This window comes from Lontra canadensis, unplaced genomic scaffold (genome assembly GCF_010015895.1).
Source record: "Lontra canadensis isolate GAN:19392208 unplaced genomic scaffold, GSC_riverotter_1.0 scaffold144, whole genome shotgun sequence".
NCBI lineage: Eukaryota > Metazoa > Chordata > Mammalia > Carnivora > Mustelidae > Lontra > Lontra canadensis.
In genome coordinates, this window is record NW_022631138.1 from 1,635,373 (window position 1) to 1,660,864 (window position 25,492).

The 25,492-nt window shown below is 48.1% G+C and overlaps 1 long non-coding RNA gene across 4 annotated transcripts in view; it reads right to left on the reverse strand.

Moving 5' to 3' along the window:
* The window catches only part of LOC116858879, a 135,641-nt gene that overhangs the window by 45,715 nt on the left and 64,434 nt on the right, over nt 1-25,492 (reverse strand). Inside the window, exon 3 of one of the 4 annotated variants that reach the window (XR_004381034.1) lies at nt 21,997-22,068. The exons of the other annotated variants lie outside the window; for them this stretch is intronic. This is a non-coding gene — a long non-coding RNA (uncharacterized LOC116858879). Of the gene's footprint in view, nt 1-21,996; nt 22,069-25,492 lie in introns of those variants that run through there. 4 annotated transcript variants of the gene reach the window in all.

Consider the following 25,492-nt stretch of genomic DNA (forward strand, 5'->3'; position numbering starts at 1 on the left):
AGACCATTTTCCCTATTATACACACAACAGATGTTCATTATAGAAATTTTAGAAATACAGAACACAGAAAGATTAACACTGACCATCATCCTTCTACCTAACCTTACATATTTCTCTTCCTGATGTTTTTATTTCCCAGTCTTTGGGAAAGCACAGTTTGTAAAGAAGAGAATTATAGAAATTATAGGAAAAGCTTGGGTACTGAAAATGGGGCAGGTGGGGGAGAACCATCCTCCAAAGTAGCCCAGGGGTGCATAATGACTGAGCCCCGGGACAGAGCAGAGCAGGGACAGAGCAATCCTGTCTATCAGATTCCTGCATAGCTCAAAGGAGCAACCAGATGTTTACAAAATGGGGGCTGGAAGAAAAAAGAAGTGGGGGAACCCTCAGGGTTTTACCACCAAACAGAAGCAGCAAGATTTGATTGCCTGTCCCCACAGGGAATGTCTCTCTGCAGAGATCATGAATGTGTGAGCCTTGCCATGCTCCTCTCCAAGTTCTGTGAACTTTGTGGTGACGTCTGGTTCTGATGCTGACACCCTCTACCCTTTCTCCAATGCCTGACGGTGGTGGCTGGTCCTGCATTTCTAGAGATACAGACACGGACCTGCCTGTAGCTGTGGGGGTCCCCAGGGACCACACCTGAGACAGTGGTGAGCCTCAGGTATCTGCACACATCATTTGAGATTTGCAAGGAGACAACTCTTGTTACTGTTACTTTTTTTGGTTACATCACCATCGTCAGTATCGTCAGTATGATGCTGAAGATTGAAGACAGGAAGTAAGCTTTGCCTTAAGACAGGGCCAAGCCAGGTCCATTCCAAAAACAATAAAGGGCTTTTGAGCAACTTTTTTTCCCCCTATCAAAATGAAAATAGCTATACTGCATCCTTGTTTCCAGTTTTTTGGACAGAGAGTCATCTCTGGGGACTTGGTGCAGCTCTCCAAACGTGGCAGTTGGTTGGAGGCTGGAAGCATCCTTGGCCTCCCTTGCAGTTAGCTCAGGTGATGCCTTGACACTGACCACTCACAGGGCTCAAAGGGCACCTGCCACTGGGGGCGAGGGAAGCTCTGCCAGGTGTGATGTAGGCGAGGGACAGGTCCACAGAGACTTTCCTAGAGCTGTTCCCTTTCTACTAAATATGAGCTCTATGAGGCTGGACAGGCTCTCGTTTACCCACACCCCTGCTCCTGCTATGGCCATGAGATCACCACTGCACATTTATAGCCATAAATATTATTTAAACTATGTTTAGCGACACAGATTCTGGGTAATAAAAAGAACTCTGAAGAAGATCCCGGTGAACCCTCTCTTTCTCCACTTTTCAAATGAGAAGCCCAGGGCCAGGGTGGGTAGGGAGGCACACACAGTTGCCTGGCAATCACCCACAGAAGCCACAGAGAGCTCTCCCAAGCTGTGGCGGGGGAGAGGGAGTCTTCCTAGGCAGGATGCAGCCCACAGAATCGGAGGCACTGCAGGACAGCGGGCGACATCAGTGGCTCTGGCAAGGGTACCTCCTGAGGAGCCCAGTGACCTGGAGAGACGAGGGAGACCAGACACATAGGGTGGGGTGGGGTGGAATTGTCTTGGGTCAGCCCTGCTATCTTATGTGGGCTTCTGGGGACCCCGTTCTTGATAGGGCTTGAGGGGAAAGGGTGAACTCCTGCAAAAAGTCTCAGGTCAAAGAGCCAGGCTCATAGGAAGAGTCTGGGACGGGTTCAGACCCCAGGCCTGGAGTATCAGACCAAAGGCTGAGGGTGGTTTCTAGGACCATGCTCCAAGGTCAGCCTGAGCCCTTGGCAAAATGACCTTGATGTCCAGATGTTAACCCACTGACCAGGCACTTGAATTCCTTTGAGCTAAGAAAGGCCCAGCCCTGAAGTCTGCAGCCTCGCTGACCTGATGGCCTTGGCCTAGAGGACATTCTTACCCTGGCCTGGGCACCCAGACTCACTTACACAGCTGCACCAATGGTGTCTATTGGAAAGTCAGAGAAAGCATTGGAAAATACGTGCTGTTCTAGAAGAAGCCTGGAAGGATCTCAGGAAACTCATAGTAGTGGTTACCTTGAGGGAAGAAAATCAGCTTTCGGTAAGAGTTGGGGGCTTTTTGTGCTTGAAGCTTTTTACAATGTGCATGTATATATATTTTTTTCTTACAATGTGCATATAATAATTGTAAAAAAATTATGACAAAAGAATACTATTGTTAATGATGATGAAAAAAAAATTACACAGATACTTTTTAAGTTGAAAGATAGGAGGGGGCCCAAACCACAGTCTAGTGAATACATCTACTCTGCTTCAACACCCCTGGCTGGGCACAGGGACAAAAATTGTGTCATTGGCCCCAGTCAGAAAAAGCAAAAGTGAAAAGTATGTATAGGCCAGGGCTGGGAGAGGTAGAAGGTAGCTAGGCTTTCTTCCTACCTTAATAATAAAGTGATTGAGATCTCTTTTAGAAATTAGGCATGTGCAATGAGCAGAAGGAAATGAAGCAAAAAAATAGTTATAAAAATAATGATGTATCACACTTACATTGTACTTACTATATGCCAGGAGGTGTTTAAGAACTTCATACACAATAGTTAATATAATCTGAATAACAACACTATGAGGGAGGTACTATCATTGTCTTCATTCGAAGAAATTGAGGCCCAGAGAGGTTAAGTAACTTGCCCAAAGTCACACAGCTAGTACCTGTTGGAGCTAGGGTTACACTGGTGGTCCAGCTTCAGAGTCCACATACATTTCTGTATCTCTACAATATATGTCCAAAGCATTCAGCTTCTCAAATCCCTTTATTTGAAGAGCTCATATGAGAGGAGAGAAAATCCAATCCACAGATCCAAATGGACAGGCTTGACATCTAAGATGTCCCATGGTCATATTCTCACCACACAGAATTCCTTCAGTTGTCACTAATGGTGACAAGGACAAAGCAGAGGCAAAAAGCGAGATTCCCTTCAGGTAAGGCTTCAGAAAAATGGTGAAGGGGCAAGAAGGAGAATCAGATGGGCGTGATGGGATCTAAAATCCCCAGTTGGAAGCATCTAGCATTGCTAAGAGTGCTGCAGGGCCTGGAGGGGGAACAGACCCCTTTTCACATCTTATCTGCAAGAAGCCGTGTTCTGTGTTTATCTCAGCCTGGCCCCGCCCCCAGGATTAGCCAGGCATAACTGGAGGGGACCCTGGCCTGGCAGTGTGTCCTCCCCGCAGAGCGTGCTGTGTGCTGGGCCTTCCATCAAAGACGGCCGAACCTCCCCTTCCAGCCCCTCTTCTGGAGAGCCTCTCCTGCCGCCTCCTCCTGCAGCCAGTCTCTGCGGGGTTGATCCCCCCCACTTTCTGTAACCTGTCATAGCACCATTCCTGGTGTCTTTTTGCACATGAATCCTGGTTGTGCTGCCAGAATAGGGGGCCCTTGGGGTCTTCCCTCTTCGCTATGGTGCTGACCTGGCTGCAAACCAGTGGGAAAGGGTTTGCTCCTGAGAAGGGAGAAAAGTCTATGGACTGGGCTTCGAGGCCCCTGCACTCCCCAGGGGTTGACTGGCTTCTCCTCTCCATGTGGCAACTGCCTTGCATCCTAAATGAGCAGGTCATCCCAATCCCAGACCTCTGACATGAGTCTGAGCAAATCTGAAATGCGTCCTGGCTTCCTGAGACAAGCTTCATGCAGACCCCAGGTGGGTGTGCCCGATTCAGCTGGTCAACTTTTAGAGCACAATTAGAAATGAAATGTCAGATGGGAGGGAGAGGAGATACAAGGCCAGCTCATACAGTCACTTTCACTCTTATGTAGCTAACCTAATGAACACACACGGGACCTTGCACACTCACACACTCAACCTCACACACACAAAGTCAACAACTGTTTCTAGGTTGAGGTAATTAAACGTCGATCTAAGTCCCTTTGAAACAATAAGGCTAAAGTCTCCATGGTGTCATGATCACTGCCTCAAATGAGAACACTGAACTTTCTGGAAAAAATGTGGTGGAATAAACCCAAGTTTTGATACAGAAAATATATACTGAGGAATACGTAACAGGGGCCTGGGTGTTAGAGAAGTTATAAAAGGAAAGCAGTCTATGTGTTTGCCGTACTCTGGTTATGTCTATGTGATTACAAAAGGTGGGGAGGGTTTGCCTTTGGAAATTGAGGAGATATGAATCTGCACACACGAATCCGAATCCAGCATCAAAATATAAGAAGCTAACATCATAGACAAGTAAAGGAAAACCTGGCAAGAGACAATGGGTCTGCATTCGGCTAAAATCGTGATTGGTTCTTACTTGCCTCTGAAAGTTAATGACATGGAAATCATGGGCACTTCAAAGAACATGGCTATCCACCCAATCGTTAACATGCTCCCACGATAGTTCTCTGAAATACTCTTCTCAACATTTACTCTTTTATATTTTTCTCTCTGAACCATGGTAGATATCAGAATCACTCCTTCACAGTTAAAATATGCCACCGTGTTTGGAACAAAGTCTGATCTTGGGTTTTGATCTCTGTACCCACAGTGGGAGTAAGTCTGTGTGAATCCAGACAAGCTCTTTCATCTCTTTGGGTCTCAGTCAATAAGGGGGCAAACACTATCACAGACAAAGCTGTATGAACAAAGATAGATTCAATGATGAAGAATAAATTTATCTGCAAGAAACTCCCATCACTGTTCTCAGGGCCCAGGGCCACCAATATTTCCTCTGATTAAATTTCTCCCCAAGGTTGTTATGTCCTAAAAGCCACTCTTCACTTATCAATAATAATGTATTTTGCCAATTTGGGTTGGCCCAAAACATGCTTAACTCTCAAGCAAAAGTCCTGACTAGCAAAAGAAACCAATGTCTCCATGAAAAATACGTTGAAACTCTAAAAGTAATGGTGTTTAAGGTTTTAGTTATGGGTACTTGTATATTTTATATTTGGAAATAGTGCCTATAACTTCTAGAAATTACCCTTCAACCCATTACGACCTTCATGAATTGTTTGGGATCCAGGGACCTTATATGGCAATTACTGTCTCTGGCAGTCTCTAAGGTTCTGGCATTCCTGATATTTAGCTTAAAAATTCTGGCTGCCAAATGGTAAGACTATCAAGGACTCTCATCTATTGTCAGTGAGAATGTAACTCGGTACAATTTTTGTGGGGGTCAATTTTGCAATATGTTCAAAAACCTTAAAATATGTATAGAGGAAATTCTCATTCTGACAATGGTGGAGTAGGTCCTACTGGGCCAACCTTCCTGCAGATAACAATGATAAACTCTGAACAAAATATTTAAAAACCAACTGTTTTGAAGAATTGAAGAGCAACCAGAAATAGGCAGAAACTGGAGAGATTTTGACCTTTGAAAGAAGGAACCACACTGAGGGGAATATGCTGAGAGCTTTCCTCAGACAACCAGACAGAAAGCTTATTGCTCGAGGTGTCAGAGGACAGGGTTCAGGGCTATCAGAGCGGAGGGAAATGGAGGGGGTAAATACTGAAAGGAGCAAAAAGTTTAAAAACCTGAGCAGAGATTTCAGCTGCTGCCCATTTAATGAGAGACAATTTGGAGTTTGAATCATGTCACTTTTTCCAGGACAGATTTCATAAACACCCTGGACATTCCATTGAAATCCTGGGCTGGGGGCAGGGGGATCCTATTTTGGAGCAGAGACAATGTCTCAAGATTAAAGAGCATCCCTCAGACTAAAGAAAAATCAAAACAGACCCTTCCTAAAGGGTATAAAAGCAAGCTTCTAAAATGTCAAGGGGATAGGCCAGAAATAACTGCCTGCTGTTGTGAAAGGAAGACAACAGAATACAGAATCTCTAAACCTATCATCTGCAGAGACCAGTATACAAATAAATAATTCCTAGTCATGGGGTGCCTGGGTGGCTCAGTGGGTTAAAGCCTCTGCCTTTGGCTCGGGTCATGGTCCCAGGGTCCTGGGATGGAGCCCCATATTGGGCTCTCTGCTCAGCAGGGGCTTGCTTCTCTATTTGCTTGCCTACTTGTGATCTCTGTCAATTAAATAAATAAAATCTTTAAAAAAAATTCCTAGTCATGCAAAGAAATGGAAAAATGTGACCCATACTCAAGGAAAGAAATCATTCAATAGAAACACTTACAGGAACCCATATGTTGGAGGTAGCAGAGAAAAACTTCATAGTAGCTATTATAAATATGTTTGAGGACTTAAAGGAAAATATTGCTGAAATAAGTGAATAGGTGAATCAAGTAGGAGTTCTAGCACTGACCAGACTCAGAAATGAAAAATTTAGCAGATAGGCCTCACACCGAGTTGGAGGCAACAGAAGAAAGGGCCAGTGAACTAGAAGACAGGCCAATGTAAACTAACCAATCTTAAGAACACAGGGTGAAAAATATTTTTTAAAAATGAAAGCACTTCAGTTACATTTTGTACAATAGTGAACATTCTAAAATAAATCTCAGAAAGGAAAAAGGGAAAGAGTGGGCAGAAAAAAAATATTTGAAAAAACATAGCTGAAAATGTCCTAAATTTGATAAAAGAACATTAACATATAAACCCAAGAGTCATAAAAATCCCCAAGGAAGAACACCACAGACAAGCACATCATACTTAAACAATTGACAAATAAAGAGAAAAACCCAGAGCAGCCAGAAAGGAAAATATCACAGATAATAAGAGACCAATGGTATGAATCACACCTGATTTTTCTCAGAAGCAATGAGATATTATGAGATAAGATAATGGAATGACAAATGTTGAAATTCTGCAACCAGTAAAATACATTCTTCAAAAAATGAAGGTGACATAGACATTGTCAGTTAAAGGAAGATGAGAGCATTCTTCCTCAGGAAATGTGAAAGGAAGTTATTCAGGGTGAACAGAAATGACATCAGACGGACACTTGTGCCTTCAAGATGGAAAGAAGATATCCCAATTGGCAAATATGTGGGCAAAATGAAGGCTGCTTTCTTTGTTCCGTTGTAATTTCCTTAAAAGATAACTGCCACTTGTTTTTGCCTGTAGCTTATATGACATTATGCATGCTGAGTTTATCTCTCACCCTGTGGATAGTAGAAATCAACAATAAAATATCTAGAAAATCTTCAAGTAAAAAATTAGCCACACACATGTAGGTTTATCAACTGTAAACTTTAAAGTAAAACCCTACAATTATGAATCCTGTGCAAGAAAACATAGGTCTTTGCAGTCTTGGGGGTGGGCAAAGTCTTCGTAGGACATGAAAAGTCCTCCTTGTAACATTTTAAAAATGTTAAATTGGTCTTCATAAAATTCTTCTCTTTGAAGGAAAGGAAATGAAAATGAAAATGAGACAAGCCAGAAGCTGGCAGAAAACATTCACAACCTATCTGTCTGGCACAGGATCTTGTATCCAGAATATATAAAGAATTCCTATATCTCCATAATAAAAGACATTCAGTCCAATATTAAAAATAGGCAAAGGACAAGAATGGACACTTTACAAATGGCCAAGAAGCACAGGCAGAGGTGCTCAACATAATTAGTAATTAGAGAAATGTAAATTAAAAGCATAATGAGACACCATTTCTTATGCACTAGAATGCTTAAAATTTTTACCAGGACTGACCACACCAAATGTCAGCAGAGACGTGAATCAACTGCAACTCTCATACATTGTTGGCGGGAGCCTACCATCACCTAGAAAAAGTATTTGGCAGTGACTTATAAATTCAATATTCACTTACAGCATGACCTGGCCATATTTCTCCTATGTAGTTCTCCAGAGAAAACACGTTTGTCCACAAAACGACTTGTGCATGTTCTTTCCAGCTGTATTCATGATACTCCAAAACTGGAAAAAAGCCAAGGGGCCATCAACAGGTGAAGGGATACATAAAGTATGATATAACCGTCTGGTTAGTTACTTCTCAGCCAATCGGAGGATGGACACCAGTTACAGCAGACCTTAGTGCAGGGACCATGATGAAGATGGGCTGAGAGTCCTCCCAGACACAGACGCCGTGGCATCTGGGGACACGGGGACACGGTGAGGCCAGAGACGGACCCCTGAAGACCTGGAGGGAGGAACTCCACTTCCTCGTGAGGCTAGAGCCTTCTCTCTGAATGCCATGAAGCACACAGATCCACTTCTGGCATGTGGCCCACGTCTTGGAAAAGGAAGAGGGGAAGAGAAACCTAGGACAACATCAGACACTTAGACCACACGGAGTCTAAGTTTTAAAACAGTATGAAATTGAGAAATCTTTGGTGGGTAGAAGGAAATCTTGCTACCAATAGGAAAGGGGCCTTTATTTTAAGGTGAGCTTAGATATTTTTTAAAAAGGATGGAAGTTATGCATTTTCGCACTTCTGACATGTGGTTGAGCTATTCTTATATTTCTAGAGGATCTAAAAACTGGCTTGAGGCACCAAGGGGATCCTTTGCACTAAGGTGTACTCCTGGTCATAGAACATGCTACAATAGGCCTCACTGAGCTGTGTTAGCTTAACATGAGCTATTGTCCCTTTGAAATTCAAATGAACTCCAGGGCAGTTTCCCTTCTAGAGAAAGAACATTTTCCACACTGACTCAGTACCAACTCTAAGAAACAGGTCTGCATTTTGTCAAATATTAAAAATCGATTGTTGAAATAAAATCTTAGAGGTCCCATGAAATCCTAAAGGTGTTCAAGTGTTCACCTTCCACTTCAGAGTCCAAAGTCTTGGAAGAGCCCTGGCTTCTGCTCTAGGAGGGAAGGGTGCGGTGATCTTTCCCTGCATCCTCTGTACCCCAAGCATAACCTGTGGATGAGAGGCGCATCTCAATGGCCTCAGAGGATTGAGATTCTTTCATCACTAGAAAATTCTAGAGACAGGTTGGAACTTGAGTGACCAACCATCCTTGTTTGCTTGGTACTATCTCAGCTTTAACACTGGGAGTCCCACATCTCAAGATATTTCTGTTTCATGCAAATGATGCTTTGGTCACCACACAGGTAACCCAAGAGTTGTAGGTTAGAGGCTCACCCTCCCTGCAGGGCTGCCTCCTGTCCCAGAGCCTTCTGCTGGAGTGGCTTCCTGAGGCTGATACCTTCCTCTGTGCCCTCCCTGCAGCCTGTTCTCCAGGCGTTGTGTTCTCTTTGTTATTAACTGCCCCCCTCCGCCCCTCCCCACCAAGTGTCCTTGGATTTGGGCTACAACCTGTCTGTCTCGGCTCTTGTTGGTATCTCCTGTTCAATGATACCATTGTAATTCCCAAGAGGATCCAGAGTTTAGAAAGCTTGTGTTTTTTTTTTTAAACACCTATGAGTTATGCATAAATTTACATAGCTATCAGTTCCGATGATAAAAAGTCTTTTGTCTTCTATCTGCTGTTGTTTTATTTAGAGCAATGTAATTCCAACCTGCTTTAAAATTAGATGGCATCAACGTTCACAATACTCTTCTGAGCCCTCTTAGGTTCAAGGAAAAGCCCAGTTTGGGAAGTGGAGTTTTTGTTTTGTGTTTGGACACTATGAGTCCTGGCGAGGTGGAACAGAGTGACAGAAAAGAGAAGAAGGGTCATACTCCCTGCTCTTCTGCTGGGTTCAGGGGCCCGTCTCTGAGGTGCAACCACAGCTCTAGGTGGGCTTGTCAGGTCACCAGCGGGAATGACGGTGCAGACCCTGGCAGTCATTCATTCATACATTCTTTCATTCAGCAACTCTGCATTATGTGCGGAGGAGCTTCAGAGGTGAAACAGAAGCTGCTCCGGCCTTCACCGAGGCTCTGGCTGCCACCAGCTGCCATGCTAACCGGCAGGCCCAGTTTCATCCCCTCCCTGCCTTGCAAACAGCTTTGTTAAGTGGAAGCTTCCTGAACAACTGTACGGCCGCAGGGGAGGAAACATTCTTTTTCCCTCAACCACCTTGGGCTCCTTGGCTGTGTCTGAACATTAAATGAAAAGACAAATTAACAGGAAAAAACATACTAACTGGTGGGATCTAAGTTCCACATGACACGGGAGCCCTCATAAGGAAATGAAGAACCAAAGGCACCATTCGACCTGAGTATTTTATTTGAGGTTTGATGAAGAGTTGAGGAGTCTGAGGCAAGGGCTGTGGATGGGGGCATACGCAGCAAGGCATGTTTGTAGGAATCTTCTTGGCATCTCTTTTTTTTCCGGAGGTTTGGATATGCCTTTCCTCTGGGTGTGGACGGTGCACCTCTCCCATCAGTATTTTATGACCAGTTTCAGGGACGAAGGGCAAGTGGGGGAGGAGGTCTGAGTCACCTTCCATTTTCTCAAACCCCATCAACTTAAAATACATAGAATGTCAAGCAAGTTGCCATATTTTGGGATGGTGTGTCCTGAACCCATCAGGGCTCTGGCAATCACAAAGCATCTCATGTCAGAGCAGAGTCTGCTGTTGTACATGGAGAACCAGGGGCAGAGACTGGTGAACCCAACACCATTCTCTATCACGGCCCCTTCCCCCCGTGGATCCTAGGCACACCCCTCGGTGACAGAAGCCAGGGCCTTGATGCCAGGACTGGGTTAACAAAACGCTAGAATCCTTCCATTCATTGGACACAGCAGACAATCCCAGAGTCACAGATCTGAGCATGAGCGCCAGAATTTGCATCTGCGAACTCCCTCCCAAAGGGCCAAGAGAATGGCAGTTCAGGGATTCCTGGAAAAGGCTGGGGCACCTGGTTTAGGGAGGGAGGAATGGCAGAAATGGGCACAAAGCAGGAGTAACGTGGTCAGGGGGTCACTGCTGGGCTGAACAACAATGTGAGCTTTCAAGTCTCAGGCAATGGCACCCCAACCACAGAGCTCAGTGGTGTGTCCACCTCCCAGACAGGAAAGGAAGAGCTTGCACCCCTGGCTCCTGCCCACCCCTCCCCAAGGTGTCACACAATGGAGGGAAGGAGTGCTGCCCCCGGGGAAGCTGGGGGTTACAGAGATGGGAAAAAGCGCTGATTGGCCCCAAATACACCACAGCTCTCTCCCCAAGGCTTCACTGTTCCTTTGCTGCCGGGCCTCACAGAGGACTCCGCAGAAATGCAGGAGGATGCTCGTGGGTCTTCACTACAACCTTCTGTGCTATGTTGAGTAATGGCGTCCTCAAAATAGCGGTGGGCTAATTCCTGGAAACTCTGTTACCCTCTGTGGCCAAAGGGACTGTGATGTGATGTGATGTGATGTGATGTGATGTGATGAAATGACAGATCTGGAGAGGGGGAGCTCACCCTGGATCATCGGAATGGACCCTAAGTCTAATTATTAGGGTCCTTGTAGAGTGAGGCAAGGTCGAAGGAGAGAAGGCCCTGGATGATGGAGCCTGATGTCGGAGTGATGCACTTTAAGACAAAGAAAGAGGCCACACGCCAAAATACCCCAGCGACCTCAGGAAGCTGGAACAGTCCAATCTGCCCCAGAGCCTCCCAGAAGAACCGCTCTTGGACTTGAGCCCAGAGACACTGATTTCAGGCTTCTGGCCTCCAGAGAGGGCAGAGAATACATTTGTACTGCTTCAAGCTTACCAAGGGTGTTCCTGCAGCCCTAAGAAACAAGAGCACTTTGCAGGGGGAAGGCAGGAATGAGGAGAGGAACCAAGGGGCTGACCTGTCACATCCCAGGAACCCAGACCTCTGCCTCCCTGCCAGGAAACACCTTCCCAGCCTCCAAACCGAACACCTCCCGACAATTCTCAGCAAGGAAACACTGGGTCCTCCAGGATTCAGCAGAACGCTGGGACAAGCTGTGATCCTTCAGGAGCTCCAAGTGGGCCAACTCAGCCGCCCTCGGCCTCCAGCAGGTAGGGCATTCTATGACCCTTCTGGATCCCGGGCCAGCTTAATAGGCTCCCAGTACAGCAGCGAGCCCGGACAGCTGGAGTGGAGGCAGGCACCCACTCACCGGGCACAGTGGGAAACTCCGAGGTGCCCAGGAGTTGGAAAGGGCGTATGGATGGTCTGAACACGCACATATGGGCAGCCTCCAGATCAGAGAGGAGCTGAGAAGGCTTAGCAGGGGAATAGGGCCACTGCTCCCTCAGAGTTGCCCCCGTGCTCCAGGCACAGAGTGTCGGGGACACGGGGCTGGGTCACAGGGGCATTTCAAGAGATGTACAAACAAACCCAGGTGAGAACCAAATGTTTCCTGCTGGCTCATTTTGTTCCAGCCTCAGCCCCAGTGTATTTACCTCGACATTTCTCAGCATGGTGGAGTGTGGAGAGGGGGAGGGGAGACGCTCCAGTCCCTCCTTGTGGGGACAGGTAATTTGGGCAAAGCTCCTATTTACTGAAATGGCTTTCTACTGACACAGAAAAAAAAAGTCCCAAAATAAAGAGGTCTGTAATTGTTTGCTTCCTTTTGCTTTTTTGGTTACAACAGTAAAAACTGTCCTTCAAACAGAGTCCCAGAGGACATCAGAGCTTGACAATGACGAATGGGGAACAGATGTTTCTGGGCCATCAGAATGGCAGCTTCCTCCTCAACATGTGGGCTCCGGGACGCAGGGACTGGGTCACCTATCGACCTTGGAGGCCAGACGGACCAGCCCTGGTGGCCAGGGCTGGGGATGCGAGGGCGTGCGGAACCTGGGGCCTCCGGCTTCCCCCGACTGAGTTGGGCAACTCCAGGCTTCTGACTGCCTTGGGAATGGGGGCGTGTTGCCTTGAATGAGGAACTGGGACCAGCCCTGATTTCCCAGCAGGGGATGGCTCAGCCCGCAGTGTTTTCTCTCCTTGGGGCCTGCCGGGCAGGTCTCAGGACCTATGAGCCAGCTCAGCAGTTCTGGGCCGCTGTGTCAGAGGGCCCTGCTCACTTTCCTGTCACTTCACTCCCCACCCCACTGTGTGGCCCGTGTGTGGAGCCTGGCAGAGGGAGTGGGGGCAAGGGCTGATAACCAGGGCGGCCTCCTCCTCCAGGGCCTCCCCTGCCCCATTCAGCCCCTGCCTCATCCCCAGGCTACGCCCAGCTTCTGCACCAAGTGCCCACGGGCTCTTGCTGCCACTGCACATGGACCACTCAGTGGGAGGCTCTGGGGGGTTGGAGGGTTCAAGAGGGACCACTGGACTGGGCCAGGTGTACCAGGCCAAGGCTTGGGGGACATCCCATGGGGAGCCAGAGGAGCCCTACCCTGGGCTCTGAGGTTCCCCTACACTCAAAACCACTCCCTCGCCTGCCAGTGACGCGGCAGAGGGGTTGAAGAGGCCGTACACGTCACTTTCCCCTCCACACTCGCGACACTCCCCAGTGCGGCCAGTGGACACTGGCTGCTCTTCCACTCTCATTAGGAAGCACTGGGACCTGCTGTGGGAAGGGCTGCAGAGGCGAGTGGGTAGGAGGTGGGTTCTGGAGGACAACGCCGTGGGTTCAAACCCCAGCTCCAGGACTCCCCCTTCACGTGTTCCAGCATTTCATAACCTCTGGGTGCCTCAGTTTCCCCTTCCTTAAGTGGTGAGAAGTTTAGTACTTGCCTGTAAAGCTGTCTGTGAGGAGACAGGGCCTGTCAAGCGCTCAGTGCCGGCCTCCCCCAAGGGGAGGCCGGGTACAGATAAGGAAAAGAGAGCTGAGCACCTGGCCTCAGGGATGGAGCGAAATCTGAACCCAGGTGGTTGGACAGTGTGTCTACCAAGCCGCAGCCCCCCGCACCCGGCCGCCTTTCCTGGGCTACCGGCACACATGCTTGGGTCTCCCTGCCCTTGCGCCGATGTGCACCAGCTGGTATCTGACGGGGAGGCTTCCGGGAGCCACGTCGTGGCACCATGAATTCTGTGCAGAGGGCAGGGGGGCAAGGGGGTGGCTGGAGCCCAGTTTGCTCTCGCGAAGCACTTCCTGAACGGCACATTTGGTTACCACAAAATGAGTCAAGGTCCCTTTCAAGTGGCTTGCCGAGCTTCCCTCTGATCTGGCACAGCCTCCCCGGGATGGACAGGCAGCAAGCTTCCCTGATGAGCAGCCAGGCCCGCCTGGAGGCCCCTTCATTGGGCACAGGCACTGACTCGCTTTCCCTACAACCACCCCCCCGGGGCCAGGTCTGTTCTTGTCACTGGTTTACAAAAGGGGACACCAAGGCTCAGAGAGGTTGGATGAGTTGCTTCGGGTCACACAGCTGGCGGGGACCAAGGCTGGGGTTTGAATTCACCCCTGTCCGGCCCTCACTGGTCCCTTTCTTCTGCCTGGCTCACTGTGGAAAGAAGAGGCAGTATTCACCTCCCCTGCCTGTGTCAAGGAGAGGCCTGGAAGCTCTCTCTGGTTTCTTCTGCACGTCAGGGCTGGAGAGACAAAACTGTGGAGATGGAAGGATTAGAACCAATCTCGCACATCTGAGGGGGAAACAGGGGTTTGTGATGTCTGGGCAGGAAATACAAGAGCCCCACTGATGGGCCAGCGTCCCCCTGTGGACTATTCCCAAATAAGAAAGGGGTCACTCTAACCACAAAGGATCTCATCTGAAAGACCGAGGTTCCCTGGATGAGGCAGAAGCCACAGAAGGCTTTCACTAAAACTTGTCTTCAGGACCTGGCACATACCTGAGTGGAGGGGAAGACAGGAAGGGTCCTTCATCCTGGAATGGGGGCAGGGGGCCACAGGGCTGGAGGCTCTGCTGGGAATGTGCTGCCCAAGACCAGTGTGGGTCCTGCCCCACCGGGTCTTTTTGGGTCCCTGGACAAGAAGGAGGGATTCTCTGTGGCACTTGGGAAATGAGAGAGAAAAAAAGGAAGCAGGTGCATTTTGAAATAAACACAGCCTGTGGAAAACCAACCCTAGCCAAGAGGGTCTGAATTGTGCTGGTGGGGATTCGGTTCTTTGTTTTTGCTTTTGTCACTGATGTTTTGATTCAGTTTAGGAGTTTTCTTCATAATCACTACTAGGAAACTCAGAAGGCCATTGAGACAACAACAGCAAAACAAAACGGGACAATAGCAACAGCTCAACAAATCTGAGGGTTTCAGCCAGCTCACCCAGCTGTTGAAATGGAAATCAGTTCAAACCTGAAGTCACACCTTCCCCTGCACAACCCTCCAGGCTCCCCCCCCCCCCCCCCCCCCCCCCCCCCGCTCTCTGCACAGCTAAGGATTGCACATAAATGTCCAACAAGTTTGGGAGACAAGATTAAGAATGTTCCTCAGGACATTAAAAGTCCAGAGAAGTCCTGCAGTCATAGAAAGAGTTCTATTACTGAATCCAAGGCTAGTCCAGAAAACATTTTTCTGGCAAAATGCCTATGTTATCGCTCTGTGGAGCACACACTGAGACCCACCAGCCTGGCCATCTGGGGGTGGGAGCAATACTGGTCTCAGCGCTTATTGAGGAGAGGTGAACTCCTGCTCCCTACTCTAAGGGCCCTGACTCCTAGTCTTGCCCCTGAGAGTTTAGCCAGACCCATTGTTTAAAACTCTAGGATGTAGATAACCCTTTTTAACGACTGCCTGGGTTCAAACTAATGGGATCTCCAACTCTGGCCCACTGCTTGTCTTTGTTAATAAAGTTTTAGTGGCATGGAGCATAATTCTACAATGCCTGAATATCACGGAAATTTTAGATTTTAAATCCCCGTAATTTGGACCAACCCAGGTTCTACAGTCAAGTGGTTGATGTGACTGGCCCACAGAAGGGTTCAATTGTAAAGGGGTGTGTGTGTGTGTGTGTGTGTGTGTGTGTGTGTGTGAATGAAGAGGATGCAAGTAGGAAGAGAGCTAGGGGAGGGAGAGAGGTTTTGTTGCTCAAGAATATTAAATCGGGAGTCAGAGCAGGGCTCCGATCCCAGTTCCATCACTGGGCAAGTTATGTCACCCAAAAAGCCTGCTTGATTATGTGTGAGAAACACGGAGAAAATGTCTTTGGCTGGGCAGTGTTGTTGGGGACAGCAAATGGGATCATATACGCAGAGCCCCTCTGTCACCTCCCAGAAGACTCAGCCCTTCTGGTTAAGTGTGCCCAGCGTGTATTCACCGGTCAACAAATATGATTGCTATCCAGGAATTATTCATGGGAGCCGTATTCAGGGGGCAGGCAGTATCTGGTGAGACAAAACCGCCTTTCTTTCCTGGCTGGCTGTTAGGTGCTAATTTGGGTCACTTCCCAAGGGTGACCTTCGGCTCCCTTCCCAAATACCCAGTGAGGGCACTGATGGTCTCCCGTGTAATGAGGGCACGCCACGTACAAACCACATAACCAACCACCCAGGAAGCAGGTGGTCTGGGAAGTGTAACCCACGGACTGAAGGGGACCCTTGGGCAAATGGCAGGGTGCGAGTGGCTTCTAAGCTGAGATTCATGATGAAACATTTGGGATTCCAGGGGGCAAACTCGAACAGACCTGCTCTCTGTCAGCCGGCGAGGTCTGCTCGGAGAGACGCGAGTGTTTATCGGCGACAACCTTTAGTTTTTACTGCCCTCAGTTGCCTTGTATATTTAATAGGGAAATTTGCTGAAGTGCTTACTAAGCCACGCAGAGAAAAAGGAAGGGAGAGGGGAGCCACTCTCCGACCCCGAAGTTGGCAAAGTCGCCTCATTAATCAGACCTGTGCTAGGATACAACGTTATTCATGTTTAGGGCATTAAAACTTGAAGCTAAAATTGTAGCAGGAGGTAATCTGAGTACATACAGCCTGTCTCTCTGCAACAGATTTATGATGTTTACTCAACGATGGATGGGAACTTTCGGAGAAAGAAGGATTTCCCCCCTCCTTTTCAAAATACATCGTCAGCCCACAGTGATCAAGTTCCCAATTTTTGTGTGAGTGTGCACAGCCTTTAAAAAAAAAAAAAAAAAAGGTCTGCAGGGGTGATAAGAGCAGATCCTGTATTTCTGTATTTAATCTCCACCACTCTGAGCTCAGCTGAAGGACAGACTGGAATGAGCCGTCTGCAAGACAAGTGGTTCTTGGGGTGCTCTCAGACTGCATTGCTTGGCCTGAGATGTTCTACAAAGAACCACCCACCCAGGCCCTGATGCTGATCAGGGGCATTGACATGGGGCCGCCCCACAAGGGACTCAGAGAATTCCCAGCAAAACCCTCCTGGTTCCATGCTGAAAGATCACTTGCAGGTGCATCGTGGTTCTAGTTTTGGGAGCTGATGGCTGGTGACTTCAGAAGAGTGAGACCTCCCATTTCCCAAGCGTTCCCACCTCCTTCCTCTGCATGAGCTGCCTCTCACATAGAGAAGGGAGAGGCAGGGCTGCTCAGAAGGGATTCGCTTTCCAGAAGGTTCCTTCACCATGCAGCAGGTGGAGCGGTCATCCTATGCCTGAACGAGGAAGCAATAAGTGCGTGAACCGGGAAGCACTTGGGAGCACTCATCTTCTCACCTGGCGGCAGGTGAAGTGGGAGGCAGGCAGCCACACGTGCCTGTTCTGATATGGCTGGTCTTGGGTTATACAACTTTGCCTCAGACCTGATGGATGGGCAATACACTGGGGACAATAATACCTATTAGATAGGGCTGTTTCACAGACTAAACTGGTATTTCTAAGCCATTTGGTTAAAGAAACCCACTGTGAGTATCCCCTTTGCCACTTCCTGACTGGGTCACTTTGGGCAAGCTGCTTGCCCATTCTGAGCCTTCATTTCTGTACCATAAAATGAGGATAAAGCTACGACAGGCCCCAGAAGGCCGTGGATGACGGTAAGCAAGTGCTTTTTAGAAGAATACAAGCTTAGAGATTTTCAATAAATACAAGGTTCCTGTATCCATTTGATAGAAAGATGCATTTCTTTTTGAATTTGGGGTGAAGGATGGGAATTAGAGATTGTATTTTGTGCTGAAGTCACAAATACTGGCGTAAAAAGCTAAACATCCTTATATGATACAGACCCTGAGGGGATCTACGTGACGCTCCCACAACGTGTTTCCCTTAGACGCATGGAAAGCCTGCCTAAAGGGAACACTGCAATTTCACGATATTTTCCTTCCCAGGGCCTCTGGCTTTCCAGTACTTGGGTGTTTGTCTCATCATTGAACCCAGCGTGGCACAACAGATTGAAAGTAGGCGTGACTTCTTCGCTCCCAGTAAACACTAGAATTTCCCTGTTTGAACTAAATATAAAAATCATGAAGTTAGATTCAAAGACACAGCTCCCCCCTCCCACTCGGCTACACTAAGGAAGACTTTTTCTAATGGCGGGGGGTTGGGGGGAAGGCTGGGGCTAGGAGAGGGAAACCAACTAGTTTCAAGTATGACTAGCACTTGTAATGATGAAGATTTATTTGCCAATGGAAGAAATACTTGCAAATCAACCTTTTTTTTTTTTAATAAGGGGTCATGCTCATGTATACAGCACAAATCACATACAAGTATTTATGCAATTTTGCAAAGAAGTTTCAACATAGAAACACACACACACACACACACACACACACACACACACACACAAGAATTATATTCAGCAATACTGCCCAAGCAGCCTTTGCCTTAAAAACACCTACTTTACTGTCTGGCTGGAGAACCACTGGCCAGGGAGTGAGAACCCTGGTCATTATCTAAGGGCCCAGAGAGTTGGATTGTAGAAACTAGAACCAACCAGCCAACAGGAACAGTGACAACAGGCACCACCACAACAAAATGACTTTTTCGACACTCTAAGTGCATTTTAAAACAGCCCCCCAACTTTCCAATTTAAATAGTTCAAAATGAATCAAGAGGAAGAAAAGACAGCATTAAACCACACACAACAGAACTTCTCAAAAATATCTTATTAACCCAGCCTTCCAAATAAATCCTCAAACTTACCAGTCTCAACAAACTTTGCACACTGACTGATGCTCTTGTCAACTAGAAAGGATACAGAGGGGGAAATGAGTGCCATTTCCATTCTTTACTGTTTACCTGATGTCCCACCTTGTTTGCTTTGAGAGTGAGGCTGTTTGCAGAGCCACTGGAATGTGTGGAACTGTGCTGGTAATGCCAGCTCAGGCCTTCCAGAACTAAACCTCCAAATGAATTGCAGAGGACGAAGACCTTGAGTTCTGTTTTTCTGCAGAGTTGACTCATATGTGTGTGTGTTCATAACATTTAAAGAAGTAATGTGCCTGGAGAACAGGAAGGGAGCTGCTTTACAAGCAAAGATAAGATGTGATTAGAGTACGAGGTTGATCAGATAAAGATACCACACACACAATTTGGATTTTAGCCGGTTCTTTAATTTATTCTGAAAGGAAAAGGAGGGGAGAAGGATGGGGACCAAGAGCGTTAGGAATTGGCTTCCCACGAGCTGCCTCTCTTAAACAAGCTTTGTGGCTTGTTTCAATCCCATCTTTAAAAAGATGGGATTCGTTTCCTCTTCTCAGCCTCCCTGTCCTCCCCTTCATCCTTCTTCTAAGAGGGCAGGTGGAAACTTCCTTAGAAGTCCTATCTACACCACCCTGTCTTAGAAGACTTGAAACATTTGTTCTCAATGTCCTCAGTTTACCTGCCAGTGGAAGCATTACTGGAAAGAGATTCCAAGAGTCTTGGGCTAATAATCACAACTTTTACAAGTATAAATAGTGAGAAGTGGGAGAGTCATTCCAAGACTGGGGTCCCCATCAAGTCTTATGAATCCAAAAGATGTGCCATCATCTCTTACAATGTTAGTAGGATTTCATCACAACTGCACACAGAACGGGTTTCTCTTTCCCCTCCAATTATTCGTTTGTTTGTTTTTAAAGATTATTTATTTATTTGACAGACAGAGATCACAAGCAGGCCGAGAGACAGGCAGAGAGAGAGGAGGAAGCAGGCTCCCTGCTGAGCAGAGAGCCCGATATGGGACTCGAACCCAGGACCCTGAGACCATGACCTGAGCCGAAGGCAGAGGCTTTAACCCCCTGAACCACCCAGGCGCCCCTCCCTCCAACTACTTGAAAGCACATTACGGATCCTGTGGTCTGTGGTCTTTTTTTTTTCTTACTTAAGTTTTTTATTTTAATTCTAGTATCGTTGACCTGCAGTGTAGTATTAGTTTCAGGTGCAGAATAGAGTGGTTCCACAGTTCTTCCATCCCCTGGTGCCCATCATGACAAGCACACTCCTTCATCCCCCCTTCACCTATTTCACCCCTCCTGGACCCTCCTCCCCTCGGGCAACCATCTGTTTGTTCTCTGTAGTTAAGAGTCTGTTTCTTGGTTTGCCTATTTTTTCCCCTTTCCTCGTTTGTTTTGTTTCTAAAGTCCTACATATGAGTGAAATCATATGGTGTTTGTCCTTCTCTGACTGACCTACTTCGCTTAGCATCATACTCTCTAGCTCCATCCATGTCGTGGCAAATGGCAAGCTCTCATTCTTTTTGAGGGCTGAGTAATATTCCATGGCGTGCGTCTACCACATCTTCTTTATCCATTCATCTGTCCGTAGATACTTGGGCTACCTCTGTGGTTTGGCTATTGTGGACATCGTTGCTGTAAACACTGGGGTGCATGTATCCCTTTGAATCGGATCTTGTGTTTTGACAATACCTCTATGGGGCTTGAAAGCTAAAAAGTCATACCTTCATTTAATAGTTAAGGAAATCACAGGGCAGAGGTCGAATGACATTTGCAGGTGGAAAGCTTGTGCTAGAATCTGGGTCTTCCCTGTCCCGGTTGGTTTCCTCTCCTTGTTCTCATTGATCACAAATATCCTTAGACAATCCAGGGACAGTGTTTGTCAACAAAACCACTGCCAGCTGCCTGCCTGGGGAGAGAAAGGTAGCACCTTGCATATCGCAAATCTATCTTAAGTCTCGTTCTGAGGCCAGGACCTCAGATGTCCGTTAGCTTCTTTCTCAAGACCTCAGATGCAAAGGGAGAGGAGGAGTAGAGTCCACAGGGAAATGAAGGGTGGAAAGTTTCTAATTAAAAACAACTTGGACTTTGGTTGAATTGTTCTTGTCTCAGAAACCTTCGACAGAATGACTTCCCTCCCTCCATTGTCTTTCTATGTTTTGCGATTTTCTAAGTTTTGGCATCTTTACACATTTTAAAGTTTTCTTTTTCATAAAGTCAGATAAAGCAATTTCTGGTGGGCAAAAGTCTCCTGGAGCAGTTCTTGAGAAGTGGAATAATGAGGTTTTCAATCATGCACAGGACCGACAATTAGCTAATGAAAATCCTTTTTTTTCCCTATTTCCTCAAAAGTCAGTTCTCAGAAAAACAATCATTTACTGTACATACCCTGTTTACCAGCAAGGTTAAAAGTTCAGGCAAAGAAAGACATCAAAATATTTACATTAAAGCAAATCAGTGTTTCTATATGGTGTCTGGCTCTGCACATTTGGGATCAGGCCCCATCACGATCGTGGAGAGCAGAGGAAGCAATGTTCTGGAAGGCTGGCCCTACGTTTCTCAGACTCCTTCTAAGACTATTCTCTTTTCTGAGACTGCTATCTCTGCTACCCCCAGCTTTTTAGATGTTTTCTTCCTTTTGACATTTTACATTTTATAGCTTAGGTCATTAGGACCTCACCAGAGTATTTCACACATGGCAAGTTTCTATTACTTCCTTGGTAAATTTATTTTTTTTTAAATCCTCAATTTTTAAGAATTAAAATAATAATGACAATAAAATTTTATTTATTTATTTTGACAGAGAGAGATCACAAGTAGGCAGAGAGGAAGGCAGAGAGAGAAGGGGAAGCAGGCTCCCCGCTGAGCAGAGAGCCCAATGTGGGGCCCGATTCCAGGACCTTGAGACGATGACCTGAGCTGAAGGCAGAGGCCTTCAGTCCTTTGTGCTCTCATCCTTAGTGCAAATATTCCCCCATATTCACAGGGTGAATTTGGCAACCGAAGCTCAGGGACCCAACCGCTCTCCAGAGACCATGCTGGCCAGGATGGAGGCACGTCTGACAGAGTTCTGTAATTTCTGGGGTCTCCGTTGCTCTGACCCTAAAGAAGGGGCCTCAGCACTGACCACGTCTTCAGAAATACTTTCCTGGCTCACTCTTGTCTCAAGAAAAGACGAATCAAGGAAAGTCAGGAGGCCTTTTTCTGCAAGAATGATGTTCTTCCAGAGGAACCACACATGACCACTGGAGCGGGGGTTGGATGGGCCACCCGAAGCCACTGTCAGTGACCTGCAGCCCAGCAGATCCCTGTGGAGCTCCGGCCATCACGGTGAGAAGGACACCAGCATGGTTGTCCTCGGGCACCTGAGCAAGACAAGGCATTGCTGTGGGTCCTACAGCAGGAGACACAGTGTTGGACAAGGGACTCATCTGTCCCCCAGCATGGATCCCAGATGTGAAATTTGGGGCCCAAAGCACTCCTCGGCTGCCCTATGTCGGTGAGCAGAGCAGAAGAAAGGGGCTTCTCTTCGGTTGCTTCTGCCCTGGGCCCATCCTTCCCGGCTTAGTCCTGCCCTCAAGGGCTCCAGGCACAGGTGGTTCGGAGCCGGCGCTCCCCAGGCGCCGCTGGTATCCCTGTCCCCCCCATCCGTGCCACTGAGGGAGTGGCTTCCCCTCCTGGTGGGCAGAGGCCATGTGGGGTTCTGCGTGGGTCTGAAGAGAGCCCCTGCCAATCACCCTCAAGGGCACACCCTTTGGCTGTCCCTCACACGCTCAAGAAGAAGCCCCCCTCCCACCTATTGCACACACAAGCATGCCCACCCCAACCTGCACACATCCCAGACACTCACATACCCACCCATCCGCACACACCAGGGACACCTACAGGTATACACACATACATCGTGGGCTTCTCCCCCCCTGCCACACACACACCCACACCCACGCCACACGTGCACACTGGACAGATACCCAGCACACACAGCCCTGCACGTACATAGGGGCTCATGTACCACACACACCCACCACAGGTCACACACGACACACATATGCCACACGTGCACACATGGGACACACGCATACACGAGCTACACTCACAGCATGCCTGTACTGTACCTACATCCAGTCACACACACACCACCCGGGTACCTATCCCATGCACCATATCCAGCAAGACCCAGAGCCAACAACTTCCACCACACCCATGTGCACACACCCACACCACACAGGTACCACTGATGCCCACACTCACATCCACCCCCATAGGCACGTCCACACCTGTGCACACACCACACAGATACATTCCCCACATGCACACAGGCACCCCCAAACAGCACTCACATGACCACACCACACACTGCCATATTTCTCACACACACACACACACACATGCACACGCATGCACACACACACCCTCATTCTCACACCCCCATTCTTGACTCTGCTAATTCCAGGGCAGACCAGCCAGAACCACAGACAGACTGTCAAATAGCCTTCCTTCTCCATGAGATGGCACCTATATGGAGCGACTGTAAAGGTGACTTCTTGGGGACACACACAAAAAAAAAACCGACAGAAGGTAAGCTAGAGAGAATGGCCAGTTACAGAGCTGTGTGCTTCCGCCTCTGGAGGTCCCGAAGATCACAGTCATGGAATGAGAGCTGCTCAGGGGAGCAGGAGGGGCACTACGAGTTCTGGGTGACACATTTCCCTCGTTTTTGCTTTTCTTCCTCAAATGGCAGCAGCCACCCCTCCGAGGGGTTCCCCTCTTTTCCTGGTTCCTTAGCCCCATCCCCTCCCCCACCTCGCTGACTCTCAAACAGCCTCGCTGTTAGCTGGGACTCCCAGGAGCCTCTAACTGATTCCCCCCCCCCCCCCCCGCCCCCCCCCAAGATCCCCCAACTAGCTTCTCAGAAGAATAAAGACCAAATTCACTTTACCAACACTGACTCACCACCTACGTAAGGCAGGCATGCATTGGGCTGTGGAGGTAAAAGGTGTTACCACAGAGCTCTGACCTCAAGGGGCCCAGAGAGCGGAGCTAGCAGCTGTGTTCACCAGGCTTCTGGGATCTTGTTAAAATGCAGATTCTGGTACCAGGGGCCAGGGCGGGACCTCTGCCTTTTTGACCCTCCAACCACACTTTGAGTGGTAAGCCGTTCTCAGAAACAGAGTCTGCCCACATCCCAGCCCGCCGACAAGGACCCTCACACAGCTATGGCATGGGGCAAGGCTGGCGGGGCTGCTGGTGTTCCCAGAGGGAACGGCTCAGGTGGCCACCTCACCTGCCCGTGGTCCTGTGGTAGCCAGAGGGGCACTTGGGGCACAGCGCAGACCGCTTGACTTCCTATCCTCCGTTTTCAGGTGTGCTCTAAAAGCTCTCTTCCAGCTGTCCCTTACTAACCACACTCCTCTGTAAAGGAAAGTGGCTTTGCTTTTCCATATTTATAAAATATGAAGCAGCAGCATGGTAGGGGGTTGGGGGAGGCCTGACAAATCTGGACTTAAATCCAGGATGCACAGGTTTAGTGATGCGGGGCACAGCCAGTTTTCTTAACTGAAAGGAAAGAATAATAATCCCACCTCTGGGGGATTGGAATGGAGAATGGAAATACAGCTGACCACACGGGTTTGAAATGGGCAGGCCCACTCATACCGGACTTTCTATAGTACGCTACTGCAATGTATTTCTTCTTTCTAATTTTCACAATAAGGTTTGTTTCTCTAGCCTACTTTATAGGAAGAATCCAGTAGATAATCCATATAATCCATGTAACATATAAAGTAGGTGTGAATTCACTGTCCTGTTATTGGTAAAGCTTCTGGTCAATAGTTAAGTTTGGGGGAAGGCAAAACTAGACACAGGTTTTCAACTGTGGCAGGAGGGGGGGTTGGTGCCCATAACCCCGTGTGGTTCAAGAATCAACTGTAAAGTGTGAACCACCAAAAAAAGTTGTGTCCCGAGCAAACTAAAGCCTCAGATGGTAGCCAGGATTATTCTCAAGGCGCAGGTTTACTAATCCCTGTCCTTAGGTGATCGTCACGGGACACGCACTACCTGTACACCTGGGGAAAGTGAGGCAGGGGCACGAGGCCGCAGGGGAGCATGTGCCATACTAGGCATGGGGACTCAGCATGGCTTTCAAGATCCCCCTAAGTCACTTAAGAAGGGAGACAGAGCCATGATGACCGAAGGGAGAGGAGAGCGCACAGGCAGACCTCCAAGGGGTCATCCAGATCTCCGAGTCTGAGGACATCAGTCCTCCCTGGACACCTGTGAGTCCAGGGCAGACATCCCCCAGCTTGACTCCCTTCTGCTGGATAGAAGCCAAAGTGGCTCAAAGCTATCTCAGTATCGACAAAAAGACATTTCAATCCAGAAATTTCCAGTCAAGCCATTGGTCAGGAGGCCTCAGCAGAGAGATAAGCATGTTGCCACCTGCCCAGACTATGAAACCCTCTCTGCTTTTGAAAACTGAGTCAAAGAACCCATCGTGGGGATTTGAGCGAGGGAAGTTGGCACAGCTGTTTTCATCATGGTGCCTTAGTGAGCCAGAGGCCCACATGTGGAGTGGAGCAGGAAAGTGGATGGTTTTCGCTGAGTTTTCATCTCTGCCACATTCGTTTTTCTTCCTGGCACACCTGATGGAATGGGAGCACGTGGGCCAAGCAGCATGAGAAGGCAGCTACCCCAAGCGCATGTGTGACTCCCTCAGCCTGGGCATGTGCCCCGAGCCACATTTGGGCTGTGCCTGAAGTCTGTGCGTCCCTAACCTCAGAGCCACTTGCA